Here is a 16,593-nt window from a genome sequence, read left to right as displayed (position 1 = left end):
CTTTAATATAATTGGATAGATTCCATGTGCCTTTCTTATGTTTATCTTCAACAATTTCTCCTCCACTTTACTGTCAGTTATAACAAGATTATCTAGCTTACTGCCAGAGTTTAATACAACTCTGACATTCGCCTCCCTGAATAACTCCTCATATGTGAATGTAGATGTAAAACATTCATTTAGTTTTTAAGATACTTGAGCAGGATTATCAGCAGTTGAACCATCGATATCAAGTGGACCAATCTGAAGAGTTTTTCATAAATAAAGAACTATGTGCTTCTTTGCATCCTTTGCGAAAGATTTCTCGTAACGTGCCTTCGCCTGCCTAACCTCCTTTGTGACTTGGTTACAGACCGGCTTATATCTATCATAGGCTTCCATGCATTTTTCTTCTCTGCCATATGTCTTATTAGTTCATCTGACATCCATTTAGGCTTAAATCTTGAACAATATTTCTTAGTTGGTATGAAATGCCTACTAGCTTCCAAGATTAATTCTTTGAATGCTTCCCATTTTGAATTTGCTGTTATAGAATTTAAATACTGTCTCAGACCACCGTAGTCACCTTTACGAAAGCAAAAACCATTCCCTTTACCCTTGATGGTAGTTACCTCTCTGAGTAAATCCCACTTCAGCACACTGTGATCACTGCCACCTAGTGGTTCCTTTATCTGCAGATTCTTGATGCATGAAGAATCACTACTGTTAATCTGATCAAGAGTATTAATCCCTCTAGTTGTCTCCTGAACATGCTGGTGTAGAAAACAAACATCCAATAAATCCACAAAAGTCTTGCTAGTGTGCAAGTAACCACCCACAAATTCCAGTTAATCTTCGGGAAATTAACCCCCACCAATATAAGGCACTTTGATTTACTGGCCCACTCTATTTCTCTGCACAATTGCTCATCAGATTCCTATAACACACACCTACTCTTATTCTTCCTTTCCAAGTGCATATATAGAATAGAATAGAATCTTTAATTGCAGCAATGATAGACATACAATTAGTCCCGTCACGGCATGGTGGTGCCAGGGGTTAACAAAACATATTTACAAAAGAGATACACATGAGAAAAAAGATAAATCAGATTATTAACAAAGCACAGTTTTACATTTTCAGTTCGACGAGGATACCCTTCCTGTATTTTTTATTATTGACCACTTCTTGGAGGTCCCCGTCGATGGTTTGCAGTGAGGGCAGCATTTGCTTTGGCAGGAATCTGTCGGTTAGTACTAGCCGGTTAAGGTTTGCTAGCAGCTGTGCTGAAGACCGGAGATAAGGGGGAGGAATGCGCAAAGAGCAGTGATCCCAGAAGTTCGGCTCTGTAATTTTACCGGTGGCCATCTTGATGGTGAACAGCAGCCTTCTTTCTGCGATGTAGGACCGGAGCCTGCGTAGTTGAAGAGCTTCTGCTAACTGCGTTGATCTGAGAGCTGGGGGAAGGTGGAGTTTGCTGTTGGCCCATTTTAGAAGCCAGAATTCGGCAGAGAATATTCTTTTGATGTTGGATTCGGCAGCCGAGGCCCATATCTCTGAAGCATACAGTATTGTCGGGTAAAGGATTGATACGATGTATCTTTTTACCAGTTGTGGGTCGGTGGTGTGGAGCAGCTGTTGTTTGGCGACCCAGCGTAGTGAATTGAACCTCGACTGTATGAGGTTTATGTGATCGTTGAAAGATAGTTTGGAGTCGAAAACGACCCCCAGATCTTTGTGTGTTTGAACACTTGGAACTGAGGAGCTGTTAAGCACAGGCTCCAACGTTGTTGGGCTGCCCTTTAGAGAGTAAGTTATTTGTGCTGATTTTAGGGGGTTGATTTGGAGGTTGAAGGTATTGAGGTAGTCAGCCATGTCCTGCAGTTTGCTAGTGATTTGCTGAGTGATTTCGGCTGCCGAGTTGGATGGCGATATTTTAGTAAGGAGCTTGACATCGTCAGCATATGTGATGGATATGTCACACCAAACAGACTCAACATTGCATTGTCCACCATCATCAATTGGGTCACTTCCTTAGATTTTGTTTCTTAACTAACAGCAATCACCTCTCCTCCCTTCCTGTCCTGTGTATCCTTTCTGTGCACATTGTACTCCCCAAATTCCAATTCTGCACTGCTTATGCTGTGTGACATAAGCAGTGCAGAATTGGAATTTGTAATCTGATATCCCAACAATATCTGCCTTTGATGTCATGACTAGCACTTCAAGCTCATCAAATTTATTAACCATACTCCTAGCATTGGTGTATATACAAGTATACATGTACCTGTTTCTACTCTGTTACCCTAACACAGCCCATGTATTTACTTGTTGCACAATGATTCCCAGCAGTCCTGGAAATTCTCATTGCCTTGCTTTCCAGGCTGCTGCTCAATTGCATTTCAATAGAAGCAGTGCAAGAATCACTTTCACCTCTGCCAGTGGCTACTGTTATTCTGTTTGTCCGTGTATCCCTCCAAGCTAGCATTTTTCCAACCCATCATCATCATCATCATCATCAGCCATTTTCAATCCACTGCAGGATGAAGGCCTCTCCAGCAACTTTCCAGTTCCTTCTGTTTTGAGCACTGGACATCCATTTACTACCCACAAACTCATGAATTTCATCTATCCATCTCCGCCTTTGTCTTCCAGGTTTTCTTCTAGCTCCTCTTGGATACCATTCTGTCATTTTCTTAGTCCATCTGTCATCATGTCTTCGAGCTATGTGTCCTGCCCAAGACCATTTTAGTTCTTTAGTTTTGATAAGAATGTCCTTTACTTGAGTTTGTTGCCTAATCCATGTGTTTCTCTTCTTATCTAACAGTCTGATTCCCAATATGATTCGTTCCATTCTTCGCTGTGTAGTTCTCAGCTTCTCTTCCATTCTTATGGTGAGTGCCCAAGTTTCACTTCCATAAGTCATGATGGGGAGTATACATTGGTCCATTATTTTACGTTTCAGACAAACTGGGATATTGCTCTTCAGTATGTGACTATATTTCCTGAATGCTATCCATCCAAAATTTATTCTTCTCTTGACTTCCAGCCATTTATCATTATTACAGCTAATAACTTGTCCCAGATAAGTATATGACTCCACCTTTTCAATTACTGCTCCTTCAATCATTATTTCCCTTTCTGTGGCATACTTGGTCATCATTACTTTTGTTTTAGCCATATTCATCTTGAGTCCAAAATCCTTACTAGCTGTGCATAACTGATTAAGATTTTCCTCTAATTCTTTGGGATCATGGCTTATGACCACAATGTCATCTGCAAATCGTAAATGGTTTAGGTACTCTCCATTCACATTGACTCCTTTCTGCGACCAGTCTAATCTTCTGAAAGCTTCCTCAAGGGCAGCAGTAAATAGCTTCGGAGATATTGTGTCTCCTTGTCGAACTCCTTTCTCAATTTTAAATTTCCTACTGTCTTTGTCTAGTCTAATAAAGGAGGTAGCACTCTCGTATATTTTCTTCAAAATCATAATATATGGGGTATCAATGCCTTGTCTTTCCAGTGCCCGAAACATTGCCTTATGCTGTATGGAGTCAAATGCCTTTTCATAATCCACAAATGCCAGGCATAATGGTGTTTTATATTCATTTGCTTTCTCCATTAGCTGTGATATTACATGAAGGTGATCCATAGTTGAGAATCCTGTCCTAAAGCCAGCTTGCTCTTTCGGTTGATTCTCATCCAGTATTCTTTCTAATCTGTTAGTAATGACCCTTGTGAACAACTTGTAGATGTGGGATAACAAGCTAATTGGTCTATAATTTCCAATTTCTGATTTATCTCCTTTCTTATGCAGCAAAACTATGATTGCATTATTCCACTGCTTAGGCGTCACACCTTTTCTAATGCACTTTGTGAAGAGCCTTGCCAGTTTTTGTGTTATGTCTCTTCCTCCCAATTTTAACAACTCTACAGTAACTTCATCTTCCCCCGGGGCTTTCTGATTCTTCATTTTCTTCAATGCATGCTCTACCTCATCAGGAAGAATATTGGGTATGTCGTATGTGTTGCTACTTTGCAATCCATCTTCCCCACTGCTGGCATCATTCCCCTGCTCCTTGTATAATTCTCTATAGTAGTCTTCTGCTATTTGAATTATGCCTTCTCTGCTGTTTATAAGTACACCATCGCTATTCTTCAGTTTCAGTATTATTTGTCTTTCTGTATTACTGTTCATGGCTGCTGATTTAAATCCTTTGTTTTCCCTTAATGCTTGTTCTACTTTTCTTGTGTTAAATCTTCTTATGTCCTCTCTGAGTCTCTTTCTAATGGCTTTGCATAACTCAGTATACTCAATTTTCTCCCTGTCAGTGTTTTTCTTGCTTTTCATTTGTCGTCTTCGGTTCATCATGACAAGTGTTTCTTGACTAATTTTTTCTTCTTTGGATTTCTTTTTCCCTAAAGGTTTCTTGGGCTTTATCACTTTCAAAAAGTTGTAATATTCCTCGTCGATATCTTGGTCCTCAGCTGTCTGCAGAAGCTCAAACTTGTTCTTAAGTTCCAGTACATACTGCTTTTTCTCCTCCTCTGTTATTTTAAAGACCTTTGTATTATTTACTCGAGTCAGTTTTTTCCTTTCCTTTCCTACATCTATATCAAGTGTACATCTTACCATTCTGTGATCACTTCCAACATTTACCTTATTCAGGACAGTAACATCATTCACAATATATCTTCTGTTAGTGAGGATGAAGTCGATTTCATTAGTAGTTAATCCATTTGGACTCTTCCATGTCCACTTTCTGTTCACCCTTTTCTTGAAAAAAGTGTTCATTACTGACAGTCCTTGAGATTCTGCAAATTCCACAAGTCTTTCACCTCTTTCATTTCTTTCACCAATTCCAAAATTTCCTATAGTTCCCCTTTCTGTGCTGTTTTGTCTTTTTCCAACCTTAGCATTGAAGTCTCCCATAATAATAGTGTAGTGGGTTTTCTGCTCATCTAGAAGACTCTCAATTTCAGTGTACATTTCTTCAACCTCTTCATCATCATGGCTCGATGTTGGTGCATAAATCATTATAATCTTTAGCTTGTATCTCTTAGAAATCTTGAGTATTAGTCTTGACACCCTTGGTGATGTACTTTGGAATTCCAAAATGTTGTTTTTAAAATCTTTATGGACCAGAAACCCAATTCCACCTTCACTCCTTTCACTGTTTCCATTGGTGTACAGCAGATTTCCACTTAATAAACTTATAAGTGATTCATTTCTTCTTCTTGTTTCAGCCAAACCGATGATATTCCAATTCACATTTTCTAATTCCTTTTCCAGCTCTAATATCCTGTCTTCACCGATGAGTGTTCTTACGTTATAACAGGCCAAGTTCAGTTTCCGTGCGTGGCAGCCTGGTCGTACCCAGAGATTCTTAGCACCCTCTGCTTCCACTCTAATCCTCTCGCTGCCGTAAGAGGGAGAGTGAAAGCTGCTGGGGACTGAGGGCCATTTGTTTCGTCGTGCTTTCATATTGCTGGAGGGGTTGGTCTTTTCCTCTTCATGCTGACCAGGCACCTTGAAGAGAACCACTCTACACGTTCGTTGCCACCTAAGTGACGTAACAGGGCTTACCATCGAGAAGGTGTGCATGAGTGGATTTTAGGGAGGCAGGCCAACCGGACTTCTCCTAAATCTTCTGTAATAGAGAGATATTGGATCCATCAGTGTTTTAGGCTGAGTGTCTGATAACACACAGGATACCTGTTCCCCTCTAAGCCCCCAACCCACCTAATACCTAACCCTGCCTTGATAGCATCAGCAAATATTCTTGCACCCTTTCTATTTAAGTGTATCCCATCTCTGTAGAAGCAGTCTCTCCTGTTAAGAAGCACACACCAGGCTGAGAAAAATTCTGCCCCTTGAGCCTTGCACCATCTCTCCATGGCCGAATTGATCGACAAGGCTCTCATCGTATACTCCCTCCTATCGTGAATTGCAGACACTTTGAAATTCAACCATAACTCACAGCTGTTTTTTTTTTTTCAGCATTGACTTGTACTTGTGAAGCAATTCTACCCGTCTCCTACTCTTAATAACATTAGTGCCAACATGTACAACAATATCACACTTTGTGCCCTTAAAAGATGATATCTGCTCTACAACGTCATCAACCTTTGCCCTCTGGCAGACATTCCTGTATCTCTGTAACTGTACCTCTTTAAAGTAAATCAGTATTTTTACTGTTCGGCAAAAAAAAATGAGGTCATAGTATGCATAGTGTTAGGGTCAGGTGCCACTTATGATTTCCCACGTCTGAAACAATGAGTGATGCATGAACAGTTCAGAGACAGTCGTCTGTCCGTGACAGACGAGAAAGTTGAAAAAATTTGAAAGATCGTGCGGCAAGAACAGATTATGAGCATTCAACTAATTGCAGAGTAGTAACACATTGACTTGGCCTGTTATAACGTAAGAACACTCATCAGTGAAGACAGGATATTAGAGCTGGAAAAGGAATTGGAAAATGTGAATTGGAATATCATCGGTTTGGCTGAAACAAGAAGAAGAAACGAATCACTTATAAGTTTACAAGTGGAAATCTGCTGTACACCAATGGAAACAGTGAAAGAAGTGAGGGTGGAGTTGGGTTTCTGATCCATAAAAATTTTAAAAACAACATTTTGGAATTCAAAAGTACATCACCAAGAGTGTCAAGACTAATACTCAAGATTTCCAAATTACGAGCTAAAGATTATAATGATTTATGCACCAACATCGAGCCATGATGATGAAGAGGTTGAAGAAATGTACACCGAAATTGAGAGTCTTCTAGATGAGCAGAAAACCCACTACACTATTAATATGGGAGACTTCAATGCTAAGGTTGGAAAAAGACAAAATAGCGCAGAAAGGGGAACAATAGGAAATTTTGGAATTGGTGAAAGAAATGAAAGAGGTGAAAGACTTGTGGAATTTGCAGAATCTCAAGGATTGTCAGTAATGAACACTTTTTTTTCAAGAAAAGGGTGAACAGAAAGTGGACATGGAAGAGTCCAAATGGATTAACTACTAATGAAATCGACTTCATCCTCACTAACAGAAGATATATTGTGAATGATGTTACTGTCCTAAATAAGGTAAATGTTGGAAGTGATCACAGAATGGTAAGATGTACACTTGATATAGATGTAGGAAAGAAAAGGAAAAAACTGACTCGAGTAAATAATACAAAGGTCTTTGAGATAACAGAAGAGGAGAAAAAGCAGTATGTACTGGAACTTAAGAACAAGTTTGAGCTTCTGCAGACTGCTCAGGACCAAGATATCGACGAGGAATATTACAGCTTTTTGAAAGTGATAAAGCCCAAGAAACCTATAGGGGAAAAAGAAATCCAAAGAAGAAAAAATTAGTCATGATGAACCGAAGACGACAAATGAAAAGCAAGAAAAACACTGTCAGGGAGAAAATTGAGTATACTGAGTTATGCAAAGCCATTAGAAAGAGACTCAGAGAGGACATAAGAAGATTTAGCACAAGAAAAGTAGATCAAGCATTAAGGGAAAACAAAGGAATTAAATCAGCAGCCATGAGCAGTAATACAGAAAGACAAATGATACTGAAACTGAAGAATAGCAATGGTGTACTTATAAACAGCAGAGAAGGCATAATTCAAATAGCAGAAGACTACTATAGAGAATGATACAAGGAGCAGAGGAATGATGCCAGCAGTGGGGAAGATGGATTGCAAAGTAGCAACACATACGACATACCCAATATTCTTCCTGATGAGGTAGAACATGCATTGAAGAAAATGAAGAATCAGAAAGCCCCGGGGGAAGATGAAGTTACTGTAGAGTTGTTAAAATTGGGAGGAAGAGACATAACACAAAAACTGGCAAGGCTCTTCACAAAGTGCATTAGAAAAGGTGTCACACCTAAGCAGTGGAATAATGCAATCATAGTTTTTCTGCATAAGAAAGGAGATAAATCAGAAATTGGAAATTATAGACCAATTAGCTTGCTATCCCACATCTACAAGTTGTTCACAAGGATCATTACTAACAGATTAGAAAGAATACTTGATGAGAATCAACCGAAAGACCAAGCTGGCTTTAGGACAGGATTCTCAACTATGGATCACCTTCATGTAATATCACAGCTAATGGAGAAAGCAAATGAATATAAAACACCATTATGCCTGGCATTTGTGGATTACGATCAACAGGATCTGGAAAGGTTGAGCAGATGGGCTGAGTGGTGGCAAATGAAGTTTAACATTGACAAATGTAAAGTACTACACATGGGAAACAGCAACCCCAGAGCAACGTATCAACTCTGTGGTACTACACTGACAGTGGTAGAGAATGAAAGGGACTTGGGGGTGGTTGTGCAGGCAGATATGAAGTTCTCTGAGCAATGCAGACGGGCTGCAAGAGTAGCTCATGGAGTATTGTCAATGATATACAGGAATTTTTCCAGCAGGGATAAGGAGGTGGTTATTCCCTTGTATAAGGCAATGGTCAGGCCACACCTGGAGTACTGTATACAGGTCTGGAGGCCTTATTTCAAGAAGGATGTAGAGCTGCTGGAACGAGTACAGAGAAGGGCAACAAGATTAGTGAATGGAACAAAATTGGTGCTCTTACGAAGAAAGGCTTAAGTTTTGCAAATTACAGTGTCTGGAGACTAGGCACCAGCGAGGTGATCTGATAGAGGTGTATAAAGCCTTGAATGGTTTAAGCATGCTCAATGCTGATGGGATTCTTCCTCTAGCTCAGAAAAATCACCTGAGAGGGCATAAATTCAAATTGAGGAAAGACAGATGTAGGATAGACGTGCGGAAATTTGCCTTTAGCCAGCGGGTGGTTGGTGGAACAGACTTCCATCCCTTGTCGTGGAGGTTGATAGCCTAAATAAGTTTAAGGCTCAGCTGGACAGGTATTTTGAACGAACAGAGGGGTGAAGTGGAAGTGGGTTTTTTTTTTTTTTTTTTTTTTGGCTGATGCTGCATAAGCTTGCTTTCTTGCATCAAATGCCTCTACTAATGCTAATGAAAAGGCATTTGACTCCATACAGCATAAGGCAATGTTTCGGGCACTGGAAAGACAAGGCATTGATACCCCATATATTATGATTTTGAAGAAAATATATGAGAGTGCTATCTCCTTTATTAGACGAGACAAAGACAGTAGGAAATTTAAAATTGAGAAAGGAGTTCGACAAGGAGACACAATATCTCTGAAGCTGTTTACTGCTGCCCTTGAGGAAGCTTTCAGAAGATTAGACTGGTCGCAGAAAGGAGTCAATATGAACGGCGAGTACCTAAACCATTTACGATTTGCAGATGACATTGTGGTCATTAGCCACGATCCCAACGAATTAGAGGAAAATCTTAATCAGTTATGCACAGCTAGTAAGGATTTTGGACTAATGATGAATATGGCTAAAACAAAAGTAATGATGAACAAGTATGCCACAGAAAGGGAAATAATGATTGAAGGAGCAGTAATTGAAAAGGTGGAGTCATATACTTATCTGGGACAAGTCATTAGCTGTAATAATGATAAATGGCTGGAAGTCAAGAGAAGAATAAATTTTGGATGGATAGCATTCAGGAAATATAGTCACATACTGAAGAGCAATATCCCAGTTTGTCTGAAATGTAAAATAATGAACCAATGTATACTCCCCACCATGACTTATGGAAGTGAAACTTGGGCACTCACCAAAAGAATGGAAGAGAAGCTAAGAACTACACAGCGAAGAATGCAACGAATCATATTGGGAATCAGACTGTTAGATAAGAAGAGAAACACATGGATTAGGCAACAAACTCAAGTAAAGGACATTCTTATCAAAACTAAAGAACTAAAATGGTCCTGGGCAGGACACATAGCTCGAAGACATGATGACAGATGGACTAAGAAAATAACAGAATGGTATCCAAGAAGAGCTAGAAGAAAACCTGGGAGACAAAGGCCGAGATGAATAGCTGAAATTCACGAGTTTGTGGGTAGTAAATGGATGGCCAGTGCTAAAAACAAGGAACTGGAAAGTTGCTGGAGAGGCCTTCATCCTGCAGTGGATTGAAAATGGCTGGTGATGATGATGAACACATTGACAAATAAGCAGTAAGAACAATTTTGACTGCAGTAGTAATGGAGGCATGTGATGCAAGAAAGCAAGTGTATGGGCTTATGTAGCAAAAAAAAAAAAGCATCAGCAAAAAAAAAAACAAAAAAACCCCCAATTTCACACATTCATTCATTCATTCATTCCCCCTAAAAGTTTGTCCAGTTCCTCCTTGAATTTATTTAATCCATAAACTTCCAGCATGACAGATGGAAGAGTTTGTTCCAGCAATTAACCACCTGTTAGCTTAAGGCAAATTTCCGCACATCTATTCTACAACTGTCTTTCCTCAGGTTCGTAATCAGAGCAAGCAGAAGAATCCCATAACAAATTCAGCATGCTCAACCCATTCAAGGCCTTATACACCTCAGTCAGATCACCTCGAAGGTGGCACCTCCGTAGCCAGGTGGGAAGGAGCAGCTGTGCGTAGCACAAGCTTCTTGATTAGACCGGGGTTCCAGCCCGTCACCACCAAATACGGAGGATGCGGAAAGGTCAGGGAATGACCACCACATATCCCGGAGCAGTATGGCCTTAGTTGCTAATGCTCCTAAAAACCAAATAAACAACAACAACCTTGCAGGTGCCTAGTCTCCAGCCGCTGCAATTTGCAGAACTTAAGCCTTTCTTGGGCTAGGCATGAGAAAGGTGTGCGTGCGAATGGTTCTGTGCTTCCAGACAGATGATCAGAAGCAGAAACGTGGAAGTTTTTAGTTAAAAAATTCAGTGATAACAGGAAACGAATCCTAAGGTTTTCAATAAGATCCACAAAACATGCATCAAAGCTTATGCAGTGGCAAACATCCTCTTCGCACTATTTAAAGAAAGCAAGGATGTCTCAATCAAAAATCAAGTTGATGCTTGTCACTTTCTTTGATTGTCATGTTTTTGTTCATCATGATATTGCCCACCAAATCAGACTTTTAATCAGACACTGTACATTGAGATTTTACGAAGACTGAAAAAATTCAAGAAACATCCCAGTTATGTCCAGACAAATGGTTTTTGCAACATGCACTGTCATTCCTCTCAGTGAGAGAGTTTATAATGAAAAACATGATCACAATATTGGAGCACCTGCCTTATTAGTCAGATCTGGCGGCATGTGACTTTTTTTTGTGTTCTAGACAAGATCCGCCTCAAAGGAAAATGATTTACAGACATTCAGAACACAATGCAAAAATTAAATGCTGTGTCTTCTGAGGACTTCCGCTGCTGTTTTAGATCCTGGAAATTGTGAATGAATGTGCTGCACATGCACGGCTTGAGAGTACTTTTAAAGGATAAACATTGAAATTGTTGTATTTAAAATAATAAATGATTTAAAAAATATTTCTCATTTCTTTTTAAATCATTTATTATTCTGCATGGGTGGTCCCAAGTAGGGGCTGAAGAAGCTATCAGAATGATGATTTTTTTTTTTTTTTTTTAATGATATATGATGATTGAAGCTTAATGGGAACACTACTTGGCCCTCCTCTTTAGAAAATCCTGGAACTGCCACTTTTGTTATGAACTAGAATGAAGTTAGTTTATTGCTGACTTTTGTCATTTTGAGAATTACTGAGATGAAAGTTCATAGGAATTGCTACAGCCAAATGGTTAACTGGACAAGTTGTGTAAAATTTGTAGAAGTAAACAATTGCTTAGGGTTACCAGACCAAGGGTTGATCCTAGAGTTCAGGGACAGGAAGCAACAATTAACATAGAATAAAAATACAACAGGAAGGAAGTCTTGTCTGAATCAAGAGTTCCCTCCCCCATTTTTGCAATTTTGGTCCCCTTAGCCTGCAACCAGTGCAAATCTCTTCCCCCCCCCACCAGAAGAACCAGATGAACACACCAAAAGGGGATAAGCCTTTCCTTTTTACGGTACTGCAGTCCCCCCCCCCCCCGAAGAGTCAGATGAACACACCTGACTAGGTATTCGTGGAAAGGGGGATAAGCCTTTTCCCCGAATCCAGTCCATCCATCTGATCCAATCACATACCATGCAGTGTTACAATCTGTGGAGCTGGTGCATGCTTTACCTGCACAGCCATAGTCAGAAACAGGAATGAATTTGAGACAATTCAAAGAACAATGCTTCTTGCTATCACCAGTGCTACATGCTCTGGTGATAGCAATGCTTCTTGCTATCACCAGAGCATGTAGCAATGTGAGTACATGGCAAGTGCTTGCTGCCTGCTTGCTGCCTCTTTCCCACTTTACTTTGAAATAGCCAAAAGAGGCTTGTACTACAGATTTAAGAAGAAAGGCATACTCACAGAATTTCTGGGGATGGCCCTTGACATAGTTAACACCATTAAGACGGAAAGAAAGAAAATTGTCACAAAGCTCCATGAGCTATGGCAAACAAATTGGGAGTAGGAAACCAGAGGTCTGGTTACCAAAAGGTTTCTGCCACAGGTGGCAATGGTTAACCCAAAACCACCAAAGTACTATCCCCCTGGACTTTTTAGAACACGTATATTGACAGGTCACGGCTTCCTAAAGGTTGAATTAACTTCTTTAGGGCTGACTGGTGACCCTAACTGTACCAGTGGCAAAAGTGAAGACTGAGCACACACACAGTCTCTATGAATGTATATTTTATGATATACAGCGAATCCAATTAATAGCAGAAATTGGTCCCCTACCCAGGAGACAAGAACGTTTATTTATAATAGAAGAAAATAACTATAAAGCTTTCACAAGCTTTACACAAAAAGTATTTGAAATCCATATAAATATCCAGAGATGGGCCTTATAGCTCCCACAGCAAAGCAACAATCCAAAGCCTTCGTGGGTAGCAGAGTTGGTAGAATCACCATCCTCCTCACACCAGGTAGGAAAAAACTTGAGTTCGAGTCCCGTCGATGATGTGAGGAATTTTTACCGACCTTTTTCATGTGCTTGAATTAGTTGGTCTCTGGCAAACAGAAAATCAACCATAGAACACACGCAACAATTTACAGACAGTATATGCAGAGCAATATGCCCTTAGTTGCTGATGCTCCTAAGACCCCCCTACAACAACCGTAGCCAAAGTGCCCATATCTCCCACCATGCCTAGATGATATTTTAAATTGACAGGGTAGCTGCATCAGCTCCCTGGCTGACATACCCAAATTTGGCTAAATCAGATTGACTGCCACCCTCCCCAGGTTTACCCTACCCTAGTGGAGGAAAAAATATTAGTAAGCAAGTAGCAAGAGGATGCAATGCAGGATGAATGAAATGAATGAAGGAAATAGTGTGAGAGATTGAGTGAATGAATACTGACTGGGTACTGAATGATAGAGCGAAATAGGAGTTGTGGTAAGAGGGAATAAATGTTAGTTTTCGTGAGTGACCCAGTAAAGGAGCAAGAGAGAGAGAGAGAGAGAGTGTGAATGAGTGTTATGGTAAATGGGAGTGATTGACGGTATGAATGTAATGGAAAGTATGTAAATACACATTATTATGTAAACTCAGAATATGTATACTAACAAATTGGTCCTAGCTTAACAACACCAACATACCCACTGCTACCTCCCAGGCGGCACCTTCGTTGCCAGGTGGGAAGGAGCAGCAGTGCGTAGCACACGCTTCTTGATTAGACCGGGGTTCAAGCCCGTCACCACCAAATACGGAGGATGCGGAAAGGTCAGGGAATGACCACTGCACCGGAGCAATATGGCCTTAGTTGCTAATGCTCCTAAAAACCAAAATAACAACAACAACAACCTCCCTGACATGCAAACTTGCCACCAGGACTGCATCCCAACTGAACAGTTGGGATACAGTCCTGGTGGCAAGTTGAGGAGACGGGGTAGCAGTGAAGAGAGAAGGGAGATAACTGAGCTGAATATCAGTAAAAATGAATGGAGGCATGGGTGTGAAAGAACAAAGTTAATTCCTGTTATTGCTGGAAATACTAACCCTCACTTAGTTGTACTTAGACTTTATTCTACTCTGTAAACTAACATATTTATAATAACACCATTGCATTCCCCACAGTGTCATAAAGAAGATGAATGCATGTAACAAAAAAAAAAAAAATATATATATATAACTTAATAGAAAATGTAAGAAAAAAAATATATATATATAACAGTAGAAAATGTATGGAAAAATGAATATAAAATAGTAGAAAATGTAAGGAAAAAAGTACAAAACAGAATGGAAGCAGTGTGAATGAGCATTAGCATTAGTAGAGGCATTTGATGCAAGAAAGCAAGCTTATGCAGCATCAGCCAAAAAAAAAAAAATAATAATAATAATAAATAAATAAAAAATAACCACTTCCACTTCACCCCTCTGTTCGTTCGAAATACCTGTCCAGCTGAGTCTTAAACTTATTTAGGCTATCAACTTCCACGACAAGGGATGGAAGTCTATTCCACCAACCAACCGCCCGGTGGCTAAAGGCAAATTTCCTCATGTCTATCCTACATCTGTCTTTTCTCAATTTGAATTTATGCCCTCTCAGGTGATTATTCTGAGCAAGAGGAAGAATCCCATCAGCATTGAGCATGCTCAAACCATTCAAGGCTTTATACACCTCTATCAGATCACCTCGCTGGTGCCTAGTCCCCAGACATTTGCAAAACTTAAGCCTTTCTTTGTAAGAGCACCCCTTTGTTCCATTCACTAATCTTGTTGCCCTTCTCTGTACTCGTTCCAGCATCTCTATATCCTTCTTGAAATGAGGCCTCCAGACCTGTATACACTACTCTTGGTGTGGCCTGACCATTGCCTTATACAAGGGAATAATCACCTCCTTATCCCTGCTAGAAAAATTCCTATATATCATTGACAATACACCATGAGCTACTCTTGTAGCCCGTCTGCACTGCTCAGAAAACTTCATATCTGCCTGCACAACCACCCCCAGGTCCCTTTCATTCTCTACCACTGTCAGTGTAGTACCACAGAATTGATACGTTGCTCTGGGGTTGCTGTTTCCCATATGTAGTACTTTACATTTGTCAATGTTAAACTTCATTTGCCACCTCTCAGCCCATCTGCTCAACCTTTCCAGATCCTGTTGCAGTAGCATAGTGTCAGTAGTGTCCTTGACAACCCTACCAACCTTCGTATCGTCTGCAAACTTGGACATTAAGCTTGATATACCATCATCAATATCATTTATAAATACAGAAAACAATAATGGACCCAATACTGAACCCTGAGGGACTCCACTAATAATATTAGTCCACAATGAGCAGTGTCCATTGATTACCACTCTCTGTCTTCTCCCCCTCAACCACCCCTTTATCCATAGCAGCAATTTGCCTCCAATGCCACATTGCTCCAATTTGTGCAGCAGTCTTCCATGTGCAACAGTATCAAAAGCCTTTCTAAGATCCAAGTATATAATATCAAAGTTCTTCCCTGCATCTAGCTCTTTTGTGACTGCATCATAGTATCCAATCAAATTGGTCAGGCAAGAAGAGTTATAACTGAAGTCTTGTCCGAGCTATAACTGAAGTCTTGTCTAGATGATCTTGCAGTGCTTCTTTAACCAGTGCCTCCATTAATTTTCCAGGAACAGAAGTTAAGCTGACAGGTCTATAATTACTTGTGTCGCCCTTTGATCCTCCTTTGTGAACTGGATAAGAAGATGGGCAGATGGCCATATAGCCCCCCCCACCCATCTAAGCAGACACCATGCCATAGCTATTTATCCATTGGATGTGGGATGCTGACACTGTTCAGCAAGACATCCCTGACTGGTGTTAAAATGAGCAGCAAACACAGCACTCCAACATAGGGATCCCTATCTACTTTCACTCCTACCACCGTTGTTCTCTGACTTCCACTATGCCTGGTGGGTAATCTTACCGCTACCTGTAAACTCCTATCCCTGGCGCAGGATGGGATTTACCCCTAGGGGACTCTTCTGTTCTTCCTTTCAATTAGGCGGGTGGCTTTACTACTGCCCCTACCTCTTTCACCCTACCAATTTAACCTCCTTCCGCTTCCTGTCTTCTATCACCTTCAACCTGTTTTTTTTTTTTTTTTTTTTAACTGAGCTTTCCCTTTTTTGTAGCTTTGGCTACCTCAGGGTTCGCCCTGCCAATGCTTTAGACCTCCTACTGCCCGGCCTGCCTCCTCGTGGTACTGGTTGGTAAACTAGAGGTGTTTTGTGTGAAAACACAGGCCTCTAGTCTAAGAGGCCAGATGTATAACACAACCTCACACTAATACTTCATATACACTCACTAACCTACATAAATCTGGCCTTTACAGAGTTTTGTATTCATCACATTGCCTGGTGCAGAGCTGGTGGATCCACCAGAGCTGCATTACAATTAACACTGTACACTGTGTCCATCCATCTGTAACATAGGGACTTCCAGGGAGTAAATTTTAATGAAATTTTGTTTGGAACATTTAAAATATTTGTCAAGCCATCCCAGATTTCATTAAAATTGAACCAGCGGGGTGTTTGCTACTGGAAAAATTGTCATTTTATCCAAGTGTTTCCAGGATCGAACCAATGGGCTAAGTGTTACCATCTTTCCAAAATCTCTAACCTGAAAATGATTTATGGGGGTACC

At 40.4% G+C, this 16,593-nt stretch overlaps 1 long non-coding RNA gene across 2 annotated transcripts in view; it reads left to right on the top strand.

Moving 5' to 3' along the window:
* LOC150075694 (uncharacterized) overlaps positions 1-16,593 on the top strand; it is a 28,183-nt gene that overhangs the window by 1,929 nt on the left and 9,661 nt on the right. The gene's annotated exons all lie outside the window — the stretch shown is intronic.

This window comes from Mastigoproctus giganteus, chromosome 14 (assembly GCF_048544385.1).
Source record: "Mastigoproctus giganteus isolate SK-2022 chromosome 14, ASM4854438v1, whole genome shotgun sequence".
Taxonomy (NCBI): Eukaryota; Metazoa; Arthropoda; class Arachnida; order Uropygi; family Thelyphonidae; genus Mastigoproctus; species Mastigoproctus giganteus.
Note: the sequence above shows the minus strand (reverse complement) of the source record. Positions and strands in the feature narration are given on the sequence as shown.